Here is a 19542-nt window from a genome sequence, read left to right as displayed (position 1 = left end):
TTCCATTGTGTGAATGTACCAAAGTTTGGTTATCCATTCCTCAGTTGTTGGACATCTAGGTTGTTTCCAAGTTTTGGCTATTGTAAATAGTGCTGCGATAAACATCGGCGTGCATATATCTGTTCTTGTTATTAGCCCTGAATTTAAAGACAGAAAAGTGATCATTGCATTTAGAAATATGGAGATTCTTCTTGATAAGCACTTTGAGTTGAGTGGTGACACAGAAGGCTGATCAGAGCAGGTTGAGGAGAGAATGAAAAATGAGGAAATATAGACTACAAGTAGAGATGATTCTTTAAAGTCATTTTTTTTTCTGTAAAGAGAACAGAGACACAGAGTCATAGCATGTCTTGTCTTTCCATAGGATATGTAAACAGCTTGAGACACTTACTCTTTCTATACCCCTACACTACTTAACATACATCTATGCTCATTAAGTATGCTCTCTTTTATGACTAAATGGCTGAATAACTGGATAGATGGACGGCTGGACACACGATTTGCCAAAAAGACACTGGTAACAGAAATAAAACAACATTGGAGATAGGAGGTGTGGTGGTTAAGTTTGTGTGTCAACTTGGCTAGGCCTGGTTGAGTGGTTGGGCAGCTGGATGTAGTATTCCCCATGATGAGACTGGTAATCAACTCCATGGTGGAAGCTACTGTGAGCAGCTGAGTAGCTGCTTTAGGGATGTGGTCTGCTTCCTGTATATAAGGAGAAGTCTTAGGAAACAGTCTCTAGCTTATGGCATGCTTAAACCCTTCACGTAGCCATGTCTTTATTCAGTAGCCTGCCATGTTCTGCCGACCTTGGGACTTCCAATGGACTTGAATTAATGGCCTGCGGTGTGGTTTGGTAACATCAGGACTGTACCATTTTGTCAGCCTTAGGCTTGTTAGCCTTAGCAGCCAGTAGCTGCCTGAGTGAAGAGATGCCTCTAGCTTCAGTGGGCCAGGAGCAAGAGGCAGAGCTGGACCCCAAGGTCGAGGGCCTTTTGCCCAGCCCCTAGAGCCTGGCACTTTGAACTCAGACTTCTAGCCTCCCGACCTGTAAGAGAATAAACTCCTGTTTGTTCAAGCCATCCCATTTGTGGTATATTCCTGTCAGAAAGGCACTAGGTAACCAGAACAGGAGGCTTTAGATTTTTATTTAACATGGTTGTCAGTGAGACATGAAAGAAAAACTATAGAAGAGTCACGGAAAATAGATGTAATTTTTTGTTTAGAATTTTACATGTGACATGGGCATGTTTCTAATGTTTGAAGTTTCACTGGTTATGGCTAATAATCTGGCGAAGTTGCTTCTGGTTCAGTACAGAAAACTTGGAGCCCATTTTAGAAAGTTCGAGGTCTGCTAGTATTCTTAGAACTGTTTCCAAAACTCTGTCAATAACAAAAAAAATCTTTCATATACTTGACTGATCTATGCAATGGAAAAACAATTCTCAAACAAAATCTTTTTTTAAGAAGATACTTTCCATAGCAACCAGACAATAGTCTTCAGTGACTAACATGGTGACACACAGGGAGTTATCTGTTTCCCTCCAACCTCGTACCTTACCTCTTGGCCCTTGTTCCTGAAATTGTCAAAGTCATGAATTTACTAAGTGCTGACCAGCTTCTGGGGATTTTCTGTACACTCAGCAAATTTACAATGGACCAATTTATAAGCTATGATGGTAACTGATAAACAGCAAATATCCTGAACTGCAAATGAGAACTGGTCATTTGAAAAAAGGGTTTACTTTCTCAGAGTAATATTGGGGAAAGTGTTATACAAGAAAAAATAATCTTTGGAGTCCCCTCCTCTGGTTTTGTGTGTGTGTGTGTGTGTGTGTGTGTCTTCTTTTTCCATAGGCACCAGCGGTATCATGGTCCTTGGGTCCCACCAATCCAGAAAAAATGGTGATTTGATAAACTCATGTACTTGAAAGTATTAGCATCTAAATTTAATAGTATTTTTAAAGGGAATCTGAGGGTAGAACATTGGCCTAAGAGCAGCCTCTCTACTTCATTTCAAATGTTGTCTACCAAAGGCTAGGAAGTAGGTGTCAGTAGGAGGTTCCTGGGTTCCCTCCAATCATACCATCTATACAACCATCTCCTTGCCCTTATTCCTAAATTTGTTCCCTCATAAAACTAGATTTCACATCAAAAAATTGCTTGCTAATTCTTCACTTAATGTTGGATTACCTTCTCCCCTTAGAAAATGAAAAGAAAACACACTTGACTTTTAGGGGGACAATGACTTTCTTTAAGGATCCCTGGTGGTGCCTACTGATAACTGAGAGATTGGTGGTTGGAACCTACCAAGCTGCTCTGCAGGAGAAAGAGGTGGCAATCTATTTCCATAAAGATTTACAGCCTTAGAGATCCTATGGGGCAGATCTACCCTGTTGTCTAGGGTTGCTATGAGTTGGAATCCACTCTATAGTAATCAGTATGGGGATGGCTATCTGTTGACAATCTTTATTCAGTCAACATTTATTGAGCATCTATTATGTGTATTATGCTAGGGACTGGAACTTAGTAAATGTTTTGCAGATATTAATTTCCTCCTCACAATAAACTCCTGAGGTTAGTTTTATATCCTTATTTTGCAGATGAAGAAACTGATAGTCAGAAATGCTAATTAACTATTTTAAGATCACACAGTTACTAAGGTACAGAACTAGGGGTCAAAACCACAATTTCCAGCCAAAAGTTCTTTGCAATTAACACTCTGTGCTACTTCCCTAGGCAAGATCTGAGGGATCCTATGAAAGAGGAATGTCACAGAAACAAGGGGAATCAAGCTTCTAAAGAAACATAAATGTCTAAAATAAACAGCTTTCCTATTTACTAAATAAGACTAGATTAAAAATATAATGAGAAAAAAATCCATCCATTTAGCAATCAAAAGAAGAAGAAGAAGATACATAGAAATGAACTCAAGAACTTGTAGTTCATGTGAAGAAACTGAAAAAATATATATTGATAAGGGACTTAAAAAAAAGCATTGGCTAAATGGGAAGTTATGCTATATTACTGGATTAGATTATTTAATATTATAAAGGATCGAGTTCTCAACACATTAAACTATACATACAATATAATGTCAAACAAAATACTAAAGAATTGTTCATAAATTGTCAGAATGATAAAGTTTACCTGGAAAAAATAAACAATTATGAATATTGAATAGTAGGAGTTTGGTAAATATGGCTGATGAGTTGATCAGTATGTGGAAAAATTAAGAGCCTCCAGAGACTGGACACTACTTCTAGTCTCATCAACAATCAAAATTAAGGAAACAGCAATTCCCTAATACAGGGAAACACAAAACATTGAATCTTGTCACAGAAAAATTCCCCTAGCAGGAATGAGCCTTCTTTCTCATCTTGATCCAAGTTGGCAAAATGCAAAAGGTTGGGAAGTGCTAATGAGTGGAAATTTAAGTAGAAGGTTTTCTTATATGGGATCATCTTAGCCACATCATGTTTTTTTTTAGCTCAGCTTGAGTACCATCTATGTGTATTCACACAACCAACAAGAAAGCATTCTACCAAGTGTTACTGTCAAGGATCTCTTATCAGCTTGGAATTATGCCCTTGCATTGAAGAGGAGATATATTCCAGGTACAAGTTTTTTCCATTGTTATCTTACCGATGAGTCGAGTCTCCAGACTCTTGCATCATTGATCTCTTCTTTGCTAGCCCACAACCCTATTGTAATGGTTGAAAGGTGGCCTCCAAAAGACATGTTTATCTGAAACATGTAAATGTGAATTTATTTGGAAAAAGAGTCTTAGCAGATGCAATTAAGTTAGTGATACTGAGATGAAACCACCTTGGATTATCTAGTTGGGCCCTAGATCCAATGACACGTGTCCATACAAGAAGAGAAGACACAGAAGAAAAGGCCATGTGAAAATAGAGGCAGGGACTAGAGTTACGGAGCCCTCAACCAAGGAATGCCTAGAGTCACAGAAGCTGGAAAAGGCAAAGAGTCTCTCCTAGAATCTTCAGATGGAGTGTTACCCTGCCAGCGCCTTGATTTCTGACTTCTGGTCTCCAGAACTGTGAGAGAATAAATTTCTGCTTTTTAAGCCAAACAGTTTGTGGTAATTTGTTATAGCATCCCTGTGAAATCAATTGTTCTTGTTGTTGTTGTTAGGTGTTGTTGTTGTTAGGTGCCATCAAGTCAGTGACTCACAGTGACCCTGTGTACAGCAGAAACACTGCCCAGTCCTGTGCCAATCTGACAATCCTTGCTATACTTGAGCCCATCAGTGCAGCCACTGTGTCAATCCATCTTGTTGAGGACCTTCCCCTTTATCGTTGACCCTCCACTTTACCCAGCATGATATCCTTCCCCAGGGAATGATCCCTTCTGACAACATGACCAAAGTAGGGGAGACAAAGTCTAGCCATTCTCTCTTCCAAGGAGTATTCTGGCTGCACATCTTCCAGGACAGATTTGTCAGTTCTTCTGGCAGTCCATGGTACTTTCTTGCATGTTGCTGTGAGGCTGGAGGCTATGCCACCTGTATTTCAAATACCAGCAGGGTCACCCATGGTGGACAGGTTTCAGCAGAGCTTTCAGACTCAGACAGACTCTGAAGAAGGAAGGAGCCATCCACTTCTCAAAGAACTGGCCAATGAAATCCTTATGAATAGCAGTGAAATACTGTCTGATATATGAAACCAATATACCTGTTTAAATCCCCCTCTGCCTACTCTAGGTTTCTACTCTTGCAGCTGATTGTGGTTGGAAAAAAACCACACAACCTTGCTAATTAGTCTCCTTTTAAATTCATAATTACTAACTTCAAGCAGGCCCTTCATTTCTGCCTAGCAATCATTCTATATTTTCCAAGTTCCACTCATTGATTACTCTCCTAGGGAACTGCTCTCCATTCCCTCTCTCCATAGACCTCCAATATCTCTTCCCTGCTCTCACTCTTTGACATAGTCCCTAAGGCATTTGACTGCTAACCAGAAAGTTGGTGGTTCAAACCCACTAGTCACTGCTCGGAAGGAAGATTGGGCAATCTTCTTCCATAGAGATACAGCCTTGGAAACCCAAGGAGGGGTCACTGTGAGTCACAATCAACTCGACGGCAGTGAGTTTGGTTTGGTTTTTGAACTTCCACTCATAACTGATGACGCTGTTTCCTATTTCACTGAGAAAAGTTGTTGTGTTGTTAGGTGCTGTCGAGTCATTTCCAACTCATAGTAACCCTATGCACAGCAGAACAAAACACTGCCCAATCCCGCACCAGCTCCATGATCCTTGCTATACTTGAGCCCATCGTTGTAGCCACTGTGTCAATCCATCTCATTGAAGGCCTTCCCCTCTTTCATTGACCCTCCACCTTACCAAACATGACATCTGTGGTAGTTCAGTTTGTGTGTCAACTTGGTTGAGCCTGGTTGAGTGGCTGGGCAGCTGGTGGTAGTTATTCCCCATGATGAGACTGGCATTCAGCTCCATGGTGGGATCTACCACAAGCAGCTGAGCAGCTGCCTTTGGTATGTGGTCTGCTTCCTGTATATAAGGAGAAGCCTTGGGAATGGTCTCTAGCCTATGGCATGCTTGGACCCTGCATGTAGCCATGTTATTGCTCATGTACTGCTGACCTTGGGACTTACAATGAACTTAAGTTAATGGTCTGCTGTGTAGTTTGGTAACATTGGGACTGTGCCCTTTTACTTGTCAACCTTGGGGCTTCTCAGCCTCAGCAGGCAGCAGCTGTCTAAGAGAAGAAATGCCTCTAGGTCCAGTGGGCTGGGAGCAGGAGGCAGAGCTGAAGCCCAAGGTTGAGGGGCTTTCACCCAGCCCCTAGAGCCTGGCACTTTGAACTTTGACTTAAAGCCTCCAAACTATAAGAGAATAAATTCCTGTTTGTTAAGGCCATCCCATTTGTGGTATATTCTTGTCAAAGCAGCACTAGGTAATCAGAACAACATCCTTCTCCAGGGAATGGTCCCTTCTCACATGACCAAAGTAGGTGAGACAAAGTCTGGCCATTCTCGCTTCCAAGGAGCATTTCTGCTGCACTTCCTCCAGGACAGACCTGTTAGTTCTTTTAGCAGTCCATGATACTTTCAGTATTCTTCACCAGCACCACAACTCAAAAGCATCAACTCTTCTTTGGTCTTTCTTATTAATTGTCCAGCTCTCACATGCATATGAGGCAAATGATGCTGAGAAAAGAGAAGCCATCAAATGAGAACTTCCACAAACTCCCACTGCTTTATCTACTTCTGTACCTTATATGTTGCCTTTCCTTTTTTACCATGGATGTAATGTCTATCTGTGCTTCTAGCTGATGGCAACTCTTCTGCTTGAGCTTTGAATATAATCAGCTCTTGCCAACTCAAGACCATTGCTCTAGCAATTGTCCCCTTTTTGGTTCATCATCCATCAAGCCCTGACTATCTGCAGAATCGCCCATCATAAGACAGACATCTCATATGAACGTGTTTTACCCCAATTTAGGAAACTCTTCTCCAGATCCCACTTCTCCTTCCCACTGTCACCTTATGTCTCTACTACTTTTTACAGAAAAGCTCCTCAAATTAGTTAAATGTAATTTCTGTCTCCAGCTCCCTTCCTCCTAATTTCTTTTTAACATTCCTCATTTATGCTTTCACCTCATCACTTCACCAAAACTGCTTGTATCAACATCACAACTGACCTTCACATTGCTAAAAATGCAGTGATCTGTTCATAGTCTTTATTTTACTTCACCTATTGCCAGTGTTTGACACTGCAGATCTCTCCCTTCTTTCATCTGGATCCCAGACATGATACTCTCCTGGCTTCCCTCTTACCTCTTTCACACACTCTTCCAGTCTCGGGCACCTTTCCTGGTTTAGAGGTGTATTATGTTTTCCTACCCAGTGAATGATGATATGCTATGGTCACTTAAGATTTCAAGTGGTCAATTCTTTTATTAGGATAAATGTTGAGGGAATGATCTGCCTCTACACCTCCTATATAGGCTGCTTAAGTAAAGGCCTTGGGCCCAGAGCATTTTCTGATAAAGAGGCTAGGAATTGATTTGCCCTCTCTCTCCCAATTCCTTCTCCTTATCAGAGAAGCCTTCCCCCATTCAAATCACACAGTAACTTTCTGTCTCTTGCTCATGGATGTGCAACATACAGTAGTTGACCAACCTCATTACCATATCTGTTCCAAGTGGGGAGGGAATGGAGTGTCTCAACTATGGCATGAGTTGGGTGAATGTAGACTCTGCACTGGCCCTATGCAGGGATGAGCCTGCTGCCTGTGGGAGACCAATGCCCACTAGTGAAGCTGATCTTGTGCTATCTGTTTTCTATGTGAGCAAAGTGTTTCCCCATGCACTGAATGAGCCTGCATGTGTGGTCTTTTGTTGGTGACCTTAAAACTTTGGTGATTTCTTTCCTTTCCAAGGAAATTGAGCAAAGCTTTGCATTAGTATAACCAAATATAGTTCAACTTTTGGCTTGGGTACTAAATGAGTCCACCAAAGACAATTTCTATGAGAGACTGAGGACTCTCTTAACCAAAAAAAAAAAAAAAAAACTCTTAAGAGTAGGGTTATCAGATAAAGCAAATAAAAATCCAAGATGCACAGTTAAATTTGAATTTCAGATAAACAACAAATTCTTTTGTGATATAAATATATTCCACACATTATTTTTATTTTATCTGGCAGTTCTACCTGGGAGAAAGGTAATCCATCCTTAAAAAAGTACTTGATTCCATAATATGCCTTTAGGTGACCAAAAGAAGGAATGTTTCTAATTATAGTCTATTCCTCCCAGTTTTGTATCCTGGCCCACCTTTACAGTTAACTCACTACAGGAGGTGAAAGTGAGTACTGTAATGGAAGAAATAAATAAATAAATAAATAAAAACACCAGAGAGAGCTTTTGTGCTAACAAATGTTATAGATTGAATGTGTCCCTCCAAAAATATGTGGTAAATCCTAACCTCAATATGTATGGATGCAATCTCATTTGGGAATGGATCTTCTTTGTTATGTTAATTAGACAGTACTAGTATAAGGCGGCCATTTTGGATATTTACAGTGACCAAGGGCACAGGCATTTTGAATGTTTACAAGCGATGACCATTTTGGATATTTAAAATGACTGAGGGTGAAGCCATTTTGAATATTTACAAGCAGCGGCCATTTTAGATATTTAAAGTGACTGAGGGTGCAGCCATTTTTAGTGTTTACAAGTGGCAACCATTTTGGATTTTAAAGTGATATCATTCTCATCCAGGGACCTAAGAACAGGCAGCGAGGTGGGAAGCAGGGAGAGAACAGAAAAGGCAAAGGGGACTGGAACAGATCGAGGAGTTAGTTGCAAGGATCCAGGTAAATGTGGTTGGAGGGGTTTCTAACAGCTAAGGGAGATAAACTTGTCTGTCGGTTTGTCCTACTGTGGCGATGTATTGCTGTGAGACTTGAGGCTGTGCCACTGGTGTTTAAACCCAGTGGGGTGCACCTGTTACACAAGTATCAGCCCAGCTTGCAGACTGAGACAGACTAGGAAGAAGGAGGAGGCCATCCACTTCTCAAAGAATTGGACAGGGAAAACCTATGAATAGCAGTAAAACACTGTCTGATACATTACTGTGCAAATTTATGACTAGTCCAGAAACATTGTCCAATACAGAGGAGGAAGATGAGTCACTTGGCTTAGAAAGCTCTCAAAGTAGGACTGGGAAAGAGCTGCAACATCTGAGTAAAATCAGCTGGATAAGGTAAAGCTTTCGAGACCTCCATTTGCTGAAGTGGCAATACTCAAATTGAGGAGAAACAGCAGCAAACATCCATTAATAATCGGAACATGGAATGTATGAAATATGAATCTAGGAAAATTGGAAGTTGTCAAAAATGAAATGGAATGCGTAAAGATTGATATCCTAGGCTTTAGTGAGCTGAAATGAACTGGTCTTGGCCATTTTGAATCAGACAACCATATGATATACTATGCCAGGAACAACAGTTTAAAGAGGAATGGCATGGCATTCATCATCACAAAGGATGATTCAAGATCTGTCCAGAAGTACAAGGCTGCCAGCGATAGGATAATATCCATACACCTACAAGGAAGACCCATTAATATGACTATTATTCAAATTTATGCACTAACCACCAAAGTCAAAGACGAGGAAACTGAAGATTTTTATCAACTTCTGCAGTCTGAAATTGACTGAACATGTAATCAGGATGTGTTAATTATCACTGGTGACTGAAATGCAAAAGTTGGAAACAAAGAAGAATCACCAGTAGTTGGAAAATTTGGCCTTGGTGACTGAAATAACGCTGGAGGTTGCATGGTAGAATTTTGCAAGACCAACAACTTGTTCATTGCAAACACCTTTTTTTAACAACACAAATGGCGGCTGTACATGTGGACTTCACCAGAAGGAACACACAGGAATCAGATTGACTACATGTGTGGCAAGAGGCAATGGAAAAGCTCAATATCTTCAGCCAAAACCAGGCAAGGAGCTGATTGTGGAACACACCATCAACTGCTCATATGCAAGTTCAATTTGAAGTTAAAAACAATTAAAACAAGTCCATGAGAGCCAAAATATGATCTAGAATATATCCCTCCTGAATTTAGAGACCATCTAAAGAATAGATTCGATGCATTGAACACCAATGACTGGAAACCAGATGAATTGTGGGATGACATCAAGAGCATCATCCATGAAGAAAGCAAGAGATCACTAAAAAGACAAGAAAAGAAGAGAAGACCAAAATGGATAACAGAAGAGACTCTGAAACTTGCCCTTGAGTGGAGAGTAGCTAAAGCAAATGGAAGAAATGACAAGATAAAAGAGCTGAACAGAAGATTTCAAAGAGCATCTCGAGCAAAGCCAATTATTACAATGAAATGTGCAAAGACCTGGAGTTAGAAAACCAAAAGGGAAGAACACACTCAGCATTTCTCAAGCTGAAAGAATTGAAGAAAAAATTTAAGCCTCAAGTTGCAATATTGAAAGATTCTAAGGGCAAAACATTGAATGATGCAGGAAACATCAAAAGAAGATGGAAGGAATACACAGTCACTGTACCAAAAAGAACTGGTCAATCTTCATCCATTTCAGAAGGTGGCATATGGTACTGAAGGAGGAAGTTGAAGCTGCAATGAAGGAATTGGTGAAGAACAAGGCTCCAGGAATTGGTAGAATACCCATTGAGATATCTGAACAAACAGATGCTGCACTGGAGGCACTCACTTGGTTATGCTAAGAGATTTGGAAGACAGCAACCTGGCCAACGGACTGGAAGAGATCCATATTTGTACCCATTCCAAAGAAAGGTGATCCCACAGAATGTGGAAATTATAGAATATCATTAATATCACATACAAGTAAGATCTCACTGAAAAACAGTTGCAGCAGTATACTGACAGAGAACTTCAAGAGGTGCAAGCTGGATTCAGAAGAGGATGTGAAACAAGGGATATCATAGCTGTTGTCAGATGGATCTTGGCTCAAGGCAAAGAATACCAGAAAGATGTTTACTTGTGCTTTATTGACTATGCAGAGGCATTTGATTGTGTGGATCATGACAAATTATGGAAAACATTGAGAAGAATGGGAATTCCCGAACACTTGATTGTACTCATGAGGAACTTGTACCTTGACCAGGAGGCTGTCGTTCGAATGGAACAAGGGGAAACTGCATGGTTTAAAATCAGGAAGGGAGTGTGTCAGGGTTGTATCCTTTCCCCATACTTATTCAATCTATATGGTGAGAAAATAATCCAAGAAGCTGGACTATATGAAGAAGAACATGGCGTCAGGATTGGAGGAAGAATCATTAACAGCCTGAGATATGCAGACAATACAACTTTGCTTGCTGAAAGTGAGGATGACTTGAGGCACTTACTGATAAAGATTGAGGAACACAGTCTGCAGTATGGATTGTTGTTGTTGTTGTTATGTGCCGTCGAGTTGGCCCTGACTCATAGCGACCCCTCCTTGGGTTTCCGAGGCAGTATCACTACGGAAGTAGGATTGCCCAACCTTCCTTCCGAGGAGTGGCTGGTGGGTTTGAACCGCCAACCTTCGAATTAGCAGTCAAGTGCTTTAGCCACTATGCTACCAAAAAAAAAAAGACAAAAATCCTCACAACTCGACCAATAAGCAGCATTGGAGAAAAGATTGAGGTTGTCAAAGAATTCACGTTGCTTGGTTCTATAATCGAGGCCAATGGAAGCAGCAGTCAGGACATTACATGACGTGTAGCACTGGGAAAGTCAACTGCGAAGGAACTGTTTCAAGTGCTGAGGAGCAAGGGTGTCTCCTTGAGGACTAAGGCACCTGACACAAGCCATGATATTTCCAATCACCTCATATGCATGTGAGAGCTGGACAATGAATAAGGAAGACCAAAGAAGAGTTGATGCTTTTGAATTGTGGTGCTGGCGAAGAATGCTGAAGGTACCACGGACTGCCAAAAGAGCTAACAAATCTGTCCTGGAGGAAGTGCAGCCGAGATGCTCCTTGGAAGCAAGGATGGCCAGACTTTGTCTCACCTACTTTGGTCATGTTGTCAGAGGGGACTATTCCCTGGAGAAGGATGTCATGCTTGGTAAGGTGAAGGCTCGACAAAGGAGGGGAAGGCCTTCGACAAGATGGGTTGGCACAGTGGCTGTGACAATGGGCTTGTATAGCAAAGATCATGGAGCTGGCAAGGGATTGGGCGGTGTTTCGTTCTGCTGTGCATGGGGTCGCTATGAGTCGGAAACCACTCGATGGCACCTAACAGTATGGGGTGAGTTTTAATCAATCTCTTTTGAGATATAAAAGAGAAGATTAAGCAAGCAAACACAAACAGAGGGGAAGATGCATGCCACATGATTGCCAAGGAAACCAGAACAGAAGCTGAAAAGAGATAAGGACTTTCCCCAAGAGCACTCCTTCCCCTAGATCCAACACCCTAAATTCAGATTTGTGCCCTCCTAAAATGTGAGAAAATAAATTTCTGTAAATTAAAGGAACCTACTAGTGGTATTTCTGTTATAGTAGCACTAGACAACTAAGGCAAGAATGTAATTCAAAAAGAACGGCATGGAAGACATCTGTGTGCACTTCTCATCAGAATAGCTTTGGCATGTCAGAATTGTGCCCTCTGGAAGCATTGTACCAGCAAAGAGGAAAAGCAATGGTGATCAGCACAAGATTGCAGTGCCTGGAAGAGGTAGTACTTCTTGATATATGATTCATCATAAAATAACAATAAAGGAATGCCATGGAGAAAAAAACTGGATTTCCTTTCTACAGAGCTTGGAAAATCTACAGAGAAATAAGGGTAAAAATTGAGCTTGGATGATCTACTCCAGGCACAACTGAATAATCTAGTGACGAAAAGACACTGAAGGTGACAATGCATAGAACCAGTGCTCCATGTACTTGTGTCCGTTGGTCTGAGATGAAAGTTCACTGAGGCCACAATGTGGCTGCCCATACTCCCTGGAAACTAAACCACATCAAGAGAGTCCCACATAAAACAAATAAAAAGTGACTGAAGTTTCTACTTATCAGCTTTTCATAGCTCATAGCATCTCATCAACTTTGGAGCAAAATGTGAGAGCAGGATGGCTATTTAAAGACATTTTCTGTGCCAAGGTTCAGTGATTTGTTTTTTTTTTTGATATTTGAGGACTGTAGTTTTGGCAAGCTTAATCTTGGCTTTGTATATATAAATGTTAATAATGGTAAAAATAATATTTAATCTGGTGGTTCTGAACATTTCCACACATCAATTAAACCATCCATCAATATTTAGCAAACTCCTACTATACCCCTCCTTGGGTTTCCAAGGCAGTATCACTATGGAAGTAGATTCCCCAATCTTTCTCTTGAGGAGTGGCTGGGTTTGAATGGCCAGCCTTCTGGTTGTCAGTCAAATGCCTTAGGCACTATGCCACCAGAGCTCCTAAAAGTCTGAATTCAGGGTACTGGCTCTAGGGGAATGCTTCTCTTTCTATTAGCTCTGAGGCAAGGTTCTTATCTGCTTTCAACATCTGTGGGCTTAACATCCCTTCAAAATTTCCATGTGTCTTTGATATCAATCTTTCCCTGGGTCTAGGAGGTTCACAGCCCAGAGACCCTGGGTCAAAGGGATGTGTTCCACTCCTGGCTCTTCTTTCTTTGTGGTACTGAGGTCCTTACTCTCTGCTCTCTTCCCTCTTCTAGATCCCACCCTCTGGAAACTCCCCTTATATCACATCAGAGCTGTGACCTGATTAAGGATGTTGCATCCCATGCTAATTTCTTTGCATTGGATCAGGGCTGTGACCTGAGTAAGATGTTGCATCCCACCCTAATCCTCTTACAACTGATTGGCTGATCCCATCAGATCACATTATGGAGGATGATTACATCATTACATAACTGCCAAATTACATCATTACATAACTTCTAATGAGAATCACGGCCCAGCCAAGTTGACATACATTTTTTGAGGACACAATGCCATCCTTGACAGCATGGTCTAATATTTTCTTCCTGCATTGCAATGAAGTGTCTTGTACATTCACTTTGGAGACCACAGTCTTTGAAAATATTGAGCTGTGAAATGTTTTAATCAGGGAAGAGATTAGATTAGTGTCTTATGAAAACTATTATCTGGTGATATGGGTCAAATGGAATGGCAGTCAACAATGTGAATTGGAGAATTTTTGATTAGAGAGAGATAAACAAAGGATACAATTAATTACATATTGACAATGACAACACTAGAAAAAAAATTTGTTTTAGTAAAATGTAGGAACAAAAAGGAAGCATAAATCAATAAATGTGCTTTATAAATAATACTAATGCCTAAATTTATATGACACTTTAATGTATAATATTTGAACTTTTAACTCAGTAGGTTAGACATGACAGATATCATACCCCATATTTTATTGAAGAGGAAACTGTATCTTGGTCAATTGTTGAAGGGCAAGCTCATGATTACTAAAGATTACTAAAAGCAAGAGTCAGGCGGGGCAAAGGCTATAAGGTCTGTTTGACTTCTATTCCAGTGCCCTTCCCACCACCCTGTGCTAGCTGCCCTGTCTTGGATTCTTATCTTTGCTCTGTGCTGCTGATACTGAGATGTGCTTAGTGGTTACGAAGCAACCGGAAATTACAGCACTCTAGTGTGAAGTCAGCAAAGGATATGACTGAAAGATGCCTACAAGAAATTTTCAGGCCTACAAGGTTCCAGTGCTTTCTCTGAGTTTTGTAGACTTACTGAGCTTTCATTCTGCAAGGCTAAAATAAAAATGGTGCCAGAGCCTAAATTGCACTTCAAATATATCAGTTACTTCCCTACAAGAAACAAACACAATTCTCAGACTGCTCATTTTGTGCAATAAGTAAAATCTAAGAATTTATATTTCTGAGGTCAGTGATTTGCTTAACAGATAGGAAAGGTGTAATTTTCCTTGAATCTTGAGTGTAGGTATTTTTAAAAATATACTTACTTTTTAGAAAATTCTTTCTCAATAACAAAATTTAAAACTACCTGTGTTGGATAGGAGCTTTGGTAGTGCAGTGCCTAAGGCATTTGACTGCTAACCAGAAGGCTGGTGGCTCAAACCCACCAGCCACTCCTCAGAAGGAAGATTGGGCAATCCACTTCTGTAGAGCTCACCTGGGAAATCCAAGGAGGGATCGCTGTGAGTTGAATCAACTCGACCGCAGTGAGTTTGGTTTTGGTTTTCATGTTGGACTGTTTCAAAAGACCGCCAGTTGTAGAAAGTGTCCATAGAACACGTAATTTATATTAGTAAAATGAAGTTTCAAAGACATTTAATTGATGGCAAATTTAACAGGAAAAATAACAAGTTTGGAAGCTTTTATCAGTTACTGAGCCAGCTTCTCATTCAACTAAGGTTGTACAACTCACTGATTGGAGGCTTGCTACATGTGGTTCTTTCTCTCTATGATCTAGCAGCATCTGCAGCCTCTTGGCACTTGTTAGAAAGGCGGAACCTTCTCCTCCACAGCAGCACCTACAAATATTTGGCACTTCAAACCCACCAGCAACTCCTTGGAAGGAAGACTGGGCAAGTTACTTCTATAGAGATACTGCCTCGGAAACCCAAGGAGAGATCGCTATGAGTCAGGACCCACTGGGTGGCAGTGACTTTGGCTTTTTTTTTTTTTGGTTTTAGATGCTCTATAAACATTCAATTAACTAACATTGTTTAATGGTTAAGTGTTTTTTCACAGAGTCCTTCTAGCTATTAAGCACTCAGTTCTCCACCCCTCCAACCCCTTCCCCCATTAGTCTAATAAAACTGTACTTATGTTTCAAAGACTGATGTCAAGTGTTATCTCTTCTGATAAGTCTTCCTTCTTTGGCCCAAAGGAGTTTCTCCACTATGTTAGCACTGTCTCCAACATTGACTACCATTATTGCTATTTTCCTGTTGCATGCTAATTGTTTGCTTGCATATTTATATAAGGAAACTAGTCATTTCCCCTAATAAAATAAAATCTCTGGCAATGTAGGGAGAATCTAATTGGGAAGAGGGCAGGAGTGGTCGCTTCACATTTCCCCTAAGGCATTTGACTGATAACCAGAAGCCTGGCGGTTCAAACGCACCAGCCACTCCTTGGAAGGAAGATTGGACAATCTACTTCTATAGTGATACTGCCTTGGAAACCCAAGGAGGGGTCGCTATGAGTTGGATCCGACTCAATAGCAGTGAGAGTTTTTACCTCCACTTAGCAGAGTGAATCTATCCCCCATCCATCAGGAACTCTCTCAATTCTTTCTTCTTTTTAAATAATTTATTTGTTTGTTGTTGTTGTTGTTGTTGAAAATATACACAGCAGAACATACACCAATCCAACAAGTTCTACGTATACAATTCAGTGATACTGATTACATTCTTCAAGTTCTGCAGCCATTCTCACCCTCCTTTTCTGAGTTACTCCTTTCCCGTTCACATAAACTCACTGCCCCCTAAGATTCCTATCTAACCTTTCAAATTGCTTTTGTTGATTTGGTTCCACATTGATAGAGTTTTAAAAGGGCAGAGTGCTCAAGGCAGACATTCTTCACTAATTAAGTTAAATTATTACTTGGTTTAAGGAAGATTTCAGGAGATATTTTTGGTATAAGGATTTTGGGAATTCACCCAGCCTCAATGGATTCAGAAAGTCTGGAGTCCATGAGAATTAGAAATTCTGAGGAATTGTCTCAATTCTTGAAATCTAGAGTCAACAGAAGAGAGGCAGGTTTCCTTAGCTCAGTGGCCAGCCTTCTAAGTTCTTTACTGGCTGAAAAAAAATGGCTCAGTTTACACCAGATAGTTGATATTGGGAAATAACCACCCATCTTCTTCCCCTTCAACAAATCCCATGACATGGATATGGTCTCATGCTATGGCTTAAAAAATACCCTGTCAGAAATCTGCACTATATGTGTACCAATCCTGGCAAGCGGTTCACATGGACAAAAATAGAAGCTAGTTGTGTTATTATTTCCACCATAAATTGGATGCTCCCTAAAAGCCTAGCATTATAATTTTATCTTTCTATTCATTTCTATTCCAAGCTCTTCGCCCGGCATGTAATAGAAAGTTAACATTTATTTTTTAATTGAGTGATTTTTTTTTTTTCCAATAATGACTCATAAAAATTATAAGGAAGGAAAAATGCTGCAAGATTGGTATAAACAGGCTAACCATATACTTACTATCTAAACCAGCGTACATTTGAAAGTGCAAAAAATATACAACCATTGTCGTGGAGTTGGAGTCGGATACGACCCATAACGACCCCTCCTTGGGTTTCCAAGGCAGTATCACTACAGAAGTAGATTGCCCAACCTTCCTTCTGGGACATTTGAAAGTACTAGAATGTTAAACCAGGTGGTACACCAAGACAATGGATACACCCTGAGATGTGTCAAGCAAACAGATGTGTGATTATTCTAAAAATAAAGCTCACCAATGTTATCCAACAATCCAGAATGCCAACCGGGGTGAAATGCCAGGAGTACAGTAAGGCCATTGGGCTGCCATCAAGTGCTTCTCTTTGGGCTCTTAATTTAGTCACATAACCCTGCCCCTTTATTGTCTTCTCCACAGTGAGTCATCAGCAATCCCACCCTCAGTCACCTGTTTAAAAGATCAACTATTGTGTGAATTCCAGGCAACTCTTGACTTTCTGATTGCCTGGTCTATTTCCCTGGACTCTACCATCTTGCCCTTCCCTGTATTCTTTCTGTTGCTCTAAATCTTGATTAATATAATCCCATAGTTGTCTCTCTATCAATCTTCATCATTCTTCATCCCTCTCCCCCAACATTTTTTTTTTTTTTTTCTTTTGCTGCTTTGTTTTCATCCAAACCAATTGACGTCAAGTCGATTCTGAATCACATCTCTCTTCTTCTGGGGAGGCTTGAGCCCAAAGCTGTCAGTTATCTTTTGTTTTATTTCCTGTGAAGTAATCTCTGAACTTTCATAAATTAAATTTGACAAAGCCCCTTGATTAACAAAGGAAATACACTGGTTACAGTAAAGGGGGGCACAAAGAACATGAATATACTTGGGATTTGTCTATCTATCATACCACTTTTATAGAGAGTTGGGGAAAATGGAGTGTGACTGGAAGTGTATTATTGAATTACTATACAACATGAGAATAAACTTTTTTTTTTTAACAGAAATTATTGGAAATGGAAATGTGTCTCCTCTACACACAGTAAGTACTGACTGAATTCTTGTTGGAATGAGAACGTGTTTGGACTTTAGAGTAGGATAGAGCTCTGCTTAATTTGGAAATATGAGAGAAAATTAAACATGATGGAGCTAGCATATTTCTTCCTATTATTAAACACTTCTGAGAGATAGAAAGGAGCCTGCCTGGTGCAACAATTAAGTACTCAGTTGCTAACCAAAAGGTTGGTGGTTTAAACCCACCCAGCCAAGAAAACCCTATGGAGCAGTTCTACTTTGTCACGTAAGGTTGGCATAAGTCAGAATCAACTTGACAACATGCAACAATAGAAATATGGAAAATATAGCATGCATGTTTGTCATGGATTGAATTGTCCCAAAAAATATGTGTCAACTTGGCTGGGTCATCACTGTCACTGTAATGATGTATTTCAGCAGTCATATGTGATCATCCCCTATGATGTGATCTCATGTGATCAGCTAATCAGTTGCAAGAAAATTAGAGAGGGACACAACACCCTTACTTGGGTCACAACTCTGATACAATATAAGGGAATTAGGATGGGATGCAACACCCTTAATCAGGTCACAGCCCTGATCTGATGTAAGGGGAATTTCTTTGGGGAGTGGCTTGCATTATCTTTTATCTTATAACAGATTAAAAAAAAAAAGAGAGAGAGAGAAGTAAGCAGGGAAGAAAGAAGAGCTGGGAGAAGAGTGTATCCTTTGAACCAGGGTCCCTGTGCTGAGAAACTCCTAGATCCAAGAGAAGACTGATTATAAGGACCTTCTCACAGAACTGACTCAGCTCACCAGCTCAGCTCACTGCCATCGAATTGGATCTGACTCATAGCAACCCCTCCTTGGGGTTCCAAGGTGGTATCACTACAGAAGTTGATTGCCCAACCTTCCTTCTTCTGGAGCTAGTACCTTGAATATGGACCTCTAGCCTCCTAAGTTGTGAGAGAATAATGACTGTTAAATCCATCCACTTGTGCTATTTCCATTACAGCAGCACTAGAGAACTAAGACAATGTTTGTGTCATTACATTTAGGCTCTCACATTGGGCTCTGCCATTTCTTTTTAAGCAATTGTGTAAATCACCTATATGATAGTAATAGATGATAGCAAACTAATTAAAATTACCAGAGACTTATAACGATCTGATAATTTTGACTCTAACTAAGGCTATTTCTCATTATGTTGAACTATGTTAGGAGAGTAAGAAATACAACCAGGAATCCTCTTTAGAAGTGAGGATGGTGAGGTTTCAGCTTGTTTACTTTGGACATATCATCAGGAAAAACCAATTGCTAGAAAAGGTCATCATGCTTGGTAAAGTAAAGGGTCAGTGAAAAGGAAGAAAATTCTTAATGAGGTAGATTGACATAATAGCCATGAAAATGGACTCAAGCATACCAACATTCGTGAAAATAGCACAGTATCAGGCATGTCTTGTTCTGTTATACATAAGGTTGACAGCAACTAACATTCTTACATGTTAGAAGAGAGGACTGAAGAGTATCTGAAACATTCTGGGGGAGTTTACATAGTAAGATCTTATTTCCACTCTGTGAAAATGAAAACTGGTCACAAAGTTAAGAGAGTGGTGTTTTAACATTTAAAATACAGGCTTCTATATGTTTTCCACTAAAGGAACTAAATAAAATTTGGAGCATTAGAAACATCTGTGCCACTCTTCCTAGAAAATGTGACAGGGAACTTCCAGAAATGCAAGCTGGATTCAGAAGAGGATGTGGAATGAAGGATATCATTGCTGATGTCAGATAGATCTTGGCTGAAAGTAAAGAATACCAGAAAGAAGTTTACTTGTGTTTTATTGACTATGCA

This window comes from Orycteropus afer, unplaced genomic scaffold (assembly GCF_000298275.1).
Source record: "Orycteropus afer afer isolate SDZICR_OR568_19922 unplaced genomic scaffold, OryAfe1.0 scaffold00044, whole genome shotgun sequence".
Lineage (NCBI taxonomy): Eukaryota > Metazoa > Chordata > Mammalia > Tubulidentata > Orycteropodidae > Orycteropus > Orycteropus afer.
Note: the sequence above shows the minus strand (reverse complement) of the source record.